We start from the raw sequence: 6,295 nt of genomic DNA on the forward strand, positions 1-6,295 counted from the left end.
AAACAAACCAGTTCTCCCCCAAATGGCTCTTGACCATGGTGTTTACCACAGTAATAGAACGCTAACGAGAACAACGAGAACAACGCTGCTGTGTTTCTCAAGTCCGCCTCCTTAGCAACCATGTCCCAAAGAAACTGACACCACTCCTCTACTTCCTGCTTCATAACATCCCCAAGCCTCTGTGACTCTCTGTGGCTTCACCTCTGCCCTCTACTTGGCCTTGCAGATCAGGCCTTCTCCTCAGAGTCCCCTCCCACTCCAAGTACAAACCCCCCCCCATCACTCTTGCACTGACTGTTGCAGTAACTGTTAACACTTTGTCTAAGCTCCGCCCCCACAGTTACCTGGCAACAGCCAGGTGTGCCTGACTCACTTACCCTCTCTCTCTCCATTCCCTTCCCACCTCTCTCCATGTGCTCATGATCAGCCTCTTTCCTCTCTCTCTCTCTCTCTCCCTCCTCTGCCTTTTCTCTTTCTTCTACTACCCCATAACTCTTCCCCATACCCTGAATAAACTCTATTCTATACTATACTGTCTTGTGTCCTTCGGAGGCACCCCCTTACCCCACACCTGACCACACCTCCACAGAACACATTCCATCTCTCTTGATCTTTTTATAAACACAACAGTAACTGTCTTTAAAAACGAACGTGAATTGTTAATTCCATCAAACAACATTACATTACCCAGATTCTTTGGTCAAATTAGGCAAGCTTTATTTTCTGTCAGACAGGGCTATTTCCCTAAAGTGGGGTTTAAAGAATTAGCACTGGACATAGGAAAAGGTGGGGCTTATATAGCACCCCCAAATCTGCAAGACTAAATAGAGGGGTTTTAAGGGTTGGAGGATTTCCAGAGGAATTTTGGTTACATAGGGACTTGGCTGAACATCTCAAAATTATTTGGCAGAACGTCTCATCAGGGCAGAGGTTAGGGTATAGGGTGTGGAACATGTCAAACTCCAGAAGATAGGTTAAGACCTGGTTAAATCCAAGTTTTACAGAAAATAGGAATGACTTTGTAACAAGGTGGCTTTCACTCTTAAAATGGAGTCAGACTGGCCCATCATCCTTTCATGTCTTATGTGTCCCTTTCAAGTCCTTAATAGGGAACAACCGTTTATATCCGTTGTATGGTCTGACAATGCCAGCAGACAGCAAGTGACTCAGCTGTTGTTGAAAATAGTTATTAGCTATTAATTAATTATAATTAATTAATTATAGTTATTAATGTGATGTGTCACACCCCCCAGTAATCGGGACTGAGTACTATATTACGGGGTGATTATTCCTAATCTGTTTTTATATACACTTGACTGGCTAATTCCCAAGTTACCTGCTGTTTGTCTCCCCCAGGATGCTTTTCTGCTCCATCAGCCTGTCCTCAGGATGCTCCTCTCCTGGCCACTTGCTCATGGTCAATCTCCACTCACAGCAGCCTCCTCTTCTCATCTTCCTTTTCTTCCTCCTCGCCCTTCTCTCCCACGGTCCCTACCTACGACCTCCAGCCGGGTAATGGAAACACTGCCTACCTCTATTCCCCCAAGTAGTTGGCTGCAGCCATTTTTATTTAACGACTCAGAGAAGCTTGGTGAGCAGAGTTTATACAACATTATTTGGTGTGCATGAGAATTTGCCCACTGGGACTGCAGCCAGATCTTGGGGACCAGTATTTAGCATTTGGATATCCAGACCAATCCCCAATGCTCAGCACTTTCTATTTGGCAAGAGACAAAGTTTGTATCATGGCTAGGGTCTCTTTAATGCAGTCTGATTGGATAGCACAGAATAAATGTTTCTTCAAGTCATCCTCCTTGTTCTTTGCATAGAGCAGGTCAGTGCCTGCTCATATTGTAGAAGTATTTTAGCTAACACATCTAGCTGTTGATAGACCTTGCTCTATTTGGTTTCAACAGGTACCTCTTTTAACAGTGAGGGAGCCTGCTGTGCCAACAGGCAATACATATAGTCATTTCGTTCCCCTTGACAAGGAGTTTCATTTGAATGGAACATTCTAGCCTCTGTTGAGGATAAGGGGCAATGTATTCTCTTAAGTACTTCCTGCTGAAATGAGGACTCCATCATCAGGGCCCAGGAAGGCTGGATCAAAGCCCAGAAAGGGCTTAGGGCAATGGGGTATTCATCAGAAGCATCGGACTCACTGTGCCAGCCGAGGAAATGGAGCAGCCACCTCAGCTGGAATGGTTCACGTTCTTCATCAGCAATCAGGGCTTTCCGGGTTTGTAGGACTACCGGGAGTTCCCATGTAGCTCACCTTTGGGTCAGTTTGTAGGTCACAGCTGACTTCTGGATGCTGTTTACCAGCTCAGTGGGACTCTGCAAACACAGACATGGATTAGGGATAGAAAATAAAGTAAGGAGCCTAGAGAAACATCTTACATTTGGGGAGTTCCCTTTCAGAACAGGCAGCACGCAGGAACACTACGTGGAGAGCATTTGCTCTGCGACAGGTGGATCAAGTTGGGGATTCACTGAAGTTTGTGTGAATCATTCACAAAAAGATAAAAGTTTTAGTTACATTAGCATCACCATGGTTTGCATTTACTGAAATCCGTGTTGTAGAAAAAGCAGCTAACACGTATCTATAAATAGCTGGAGTAGACTCCTGGTTTTGAGTCATAACAAAAGTTTTAATTTTGGGTTAAAAAGTGTGAACATTTTTTTCCATACCCAGAGGACTGGATACACACACACACACACACACACACACACACACACACACTCACTGCTTTTAGCATTATGAGAAGCACCTTCAAATCTATATTTAGGAGACAATCAAAGGTGATTAAAATTTTGAGGTTGTGACCGATAATAGTAGCCAGAGCATCAGAATTCCACTCATCAATGTTAAAACTCTGAACCTAATTCTTAGGCAAATGGAATGAACTAGAAAATATCATCCTGAGTGAGGTAACCCAATCACAGAAAAACACACTTGGTATGCACTCACTGATAAGTGGATAATCGCCAAAAAGCTCGAATTACCCAAGATGCAATCCACAGACCACAGGAAGCTCAAGAAAGATGACCAAAATGTGGATGCTCTCACTTAAAAGGGGGGAAAATATCCATAGGAGGGGATATGGAAGCAAAGTTTAGAACAGCAACTCAAGGAATGGCCATTCAGAGCCTGCCCCACATGTGGCCCATATATATATATATACAGCCACCCAAATTAGATAAGATTGATGAAGCTAAAAAAAATGCATGCTGAGGGGTTGGGGATTTAGCTCAGTGGTAGAGCGCTTGCCTAGCAAGCGCAAGGCCCTGGGTTTGGTCCCCAGCTCCGAAAAAAAGAAAAGAAAAAAAAAATGCATGCTGAAAGGGACCGGATATAGATCTCTCCTGAGAGACACATCCAGAGCATGTCCAATACAGAGGTCAATGCTAGCAGTAAACTACTAAACTGAGAACAGGACCCCATTTGTGGGAATTAGAGGAAGGAGTGAAAGAACTGAAGGGGCTTGCAACCCCATAAGAACAACAATGCCAACCAACCAGAGCTTCCAGGAACTAAACCACTACCGAAAGATTATACATGGACTCTCCCAGGGCCCCAACTGCACATGTAGCAGGAAATAGCCTTGTTGGGGCACCAGGGGAAGGGGAAGCCCTTGATCCTGCCAAGGTTGGACCCCCAGTGCAGGGGAATGGGGGGCAGTAAGGGGGATGTATGGGGGGGAATACCCGTATGGGGGAGGGGAGGGGAGAGGGGGTTTACGGACAGGAAACCGGGAAGGGGAATAACGTTTGAAATGTAAGCAAAGAAATATATCTAATAAAAAATTAAAAAATAAATAATCAAATCTAAAAGACAAAACAAAACAAAACTCTGAACCTTCGAAATCTTTGTGTAACAACAGCTCAGAGTGATACATTTACATCTTAAGTCATTTTTAGAACTTCATAGTCTAAGTTTTCATATCCTCAGGACTTTGTATGACTTTTATTACTCTAGAATAGTTTTCTTAGACCGTCAGAATTCACACAAATTTAAAGCCTTTTTTACTCCAACCATCTAACAGGATACACAGGTGGTTGATCACCGCAAGTCCCATTAAATAAAGGAATAGTTAAAAAGTTACCTCTGAAACCTGTTTATCCTTTACCACGAAGCCTGTTAGTAAGGCCAGCCTGTCTATTGAGTTGGTCTTTCTCAGCAGAAGACCCAATGGCTCTAGAAAGGCTCGCTTCATATATAAAATGAGGCATCGGGCAGCTGTTGTCAAACGAAGACCATCTCGCTGTCAACATCATCGGAAATCTAAGAAGGCTAACCCATAGCAGGGAGTAGAATCCTAACGGCCTCTTATATCAATTAAAACGACAGAGACTTACTGTTACTTGGACAGTTACCTAGGCTCCAGGGGTGTTTTTATTAGAGGCTGATGTCAGTCTTCGACTATCACACAGAACCACACCACAGCTTATGCTGCAGTAGGAGAGCACATGTCTTTGGCAGCCAGACCTGGAAAGTCTGAGAGGTTTTCCTGTGTTTGGGGAACTTGGGAAAATTGACCTACCTTGACTTAGGCAGAGCAGAGCAGTCAACCCAATAGTGACCACAGTTTGTGCAAGGCCTTGGCCACAGGCAAGGCTTTGGGGAAGTGGTTAACATCATCACAATATACGTATGTCCCCAACTGTCTTCTTTGGAGACCTTAAGGTTGCAGCTAGGATCTGGCATTTCTGTTTTTCATACAAAGCTTTTTCCATTAAACATTTTGCATGCCATATTCCACAGATCTCTGAAAGGTTTTGAGAGCACTCTATTAAGTATGCAAAATTTTAAATAAACTTTACTCGTTTTTAGGTATGTGTTACATTTGCACCCAGCATGACTCCGGTTGTCAACATATTGACATATGTGTTATTTATAATGTTACCGACTACCAACCTGGATGTGTTCGTTTTCTTTTGTATAGCTAAAAAGTTCGTTCCAACAAGCTGCCAACTTGGAAGCATGCGTCAGCGCCTTGGAACATCTGCGAGACGCAGGCCACCTCCGGAGGCAGCATTCTCATCTGCAGCCCAGAGTGAAGGTCCAGCTCGGAATTTGGGTTGGGGGGGGGTCTTGATCTTGTTGAGGCCCCCAATTGCTAATCCACCAGACAAGAGTGAAGACCATTACTCAAATTCTTTGGTCAAGTTAAGCAAGCTTTAATTTCTACCAGTCAAGGCTACCTCCTTGAAGCACGGTTCGAGGAAATGGCATTGAAGATAGGAAAAAGCAGGGCTTATTTAACACCCCCCCCCAAAAAAAAAGACTAGAGGGTTTTCAAGGGTTGGAGGATTCCCAAAGGAACTTTGGTCACATAAGAACTTAGCTGAAAACCTCAACATTATTTGGCAGAACATCTCATCAGGGTGGAGGTAAAGGGTGTGGAACACGTCAGATTCCAGAAGACGGGTCAAGACCTGGTTAAATCCAAGTTTTACCGGAAACAGAAATGAACTTATTTTGACCTTGTAACTTGTAGCTTTTAAGGTTAAGCTAGAGTGAGGCTGGTCCACCAGGGTGTCTCAGTTAAACATATCGAAACCCACAGAGAGTGTGCACCTTACATGAGCCCCATCTAACGGCTTCAGGCAGCTTGGTGGATATCAGCATTTCTGGCTGAGATGTGTGTGCTTGAAAACCAAGAGTGCGGAGGAGAAAGATGACTCCAATCCAGGAAATAAAAAGCCCCCCCCACACTCTCTCTCTCATGCTTTCTCTCACGCGGTCTGAGGTGGACTTTTACACTGATTTTTCTTCGGTTTGGGGTTTGTGTGAGACACTATATTTGAGGTTTTTTTCCCCATTCATGTCCATGTTTAAATGTTGTTTTCTTTGTCTTACAAATATTGATGCACTAGAAACTTGACACTTACACAGACTCTATGGTGATTTTTGCAGAAAAGACCAAAGGGGCCTCCATATTTGGGAGAACTACATTATTTCCTAATCATGATTATTGGGACTCTTCAGAATTCAAAAATATGAAGCCAGGGCTCAGGATACAGCTTAGTGTTTGAACACCTGCCTAACGTGTGCATGGCCTTGGGTTGGGTTCCTCAGACCCACGAGGAAACAGGAAGAGAATCAGAGAAAAGGGATGGGAAGGAATGGGTCTGGTATATCTCTCTCTGTGGGTATAAATATGTATTATCGTCTTGAGGATTGAACCCAGCACTTTTGTCAAAACAGTCAAGTACCCTGTCACTGGCAGCTTGGTGGGCGTCAGTGTTTCTGGCTGAGCTGTGAGCTTTTCTGAGTGCTATTGCTGGCGAA

The sequence above is a fragment of the Rattus rattus genome, chromosome 4 (assembly GCF_011064425.1).
Source record: "Rattus rattus isolate New Zealand chromosome 4, Rrattus_CSIRO_v1, whole genome shotgun sequence".
In the NCBI taxonomy this organism is placed as follows: Eukaryota; Metazoa; Chordata; class Mammalia; order Rodentia; family Muridae; genus Rattus; species Rattus rattus.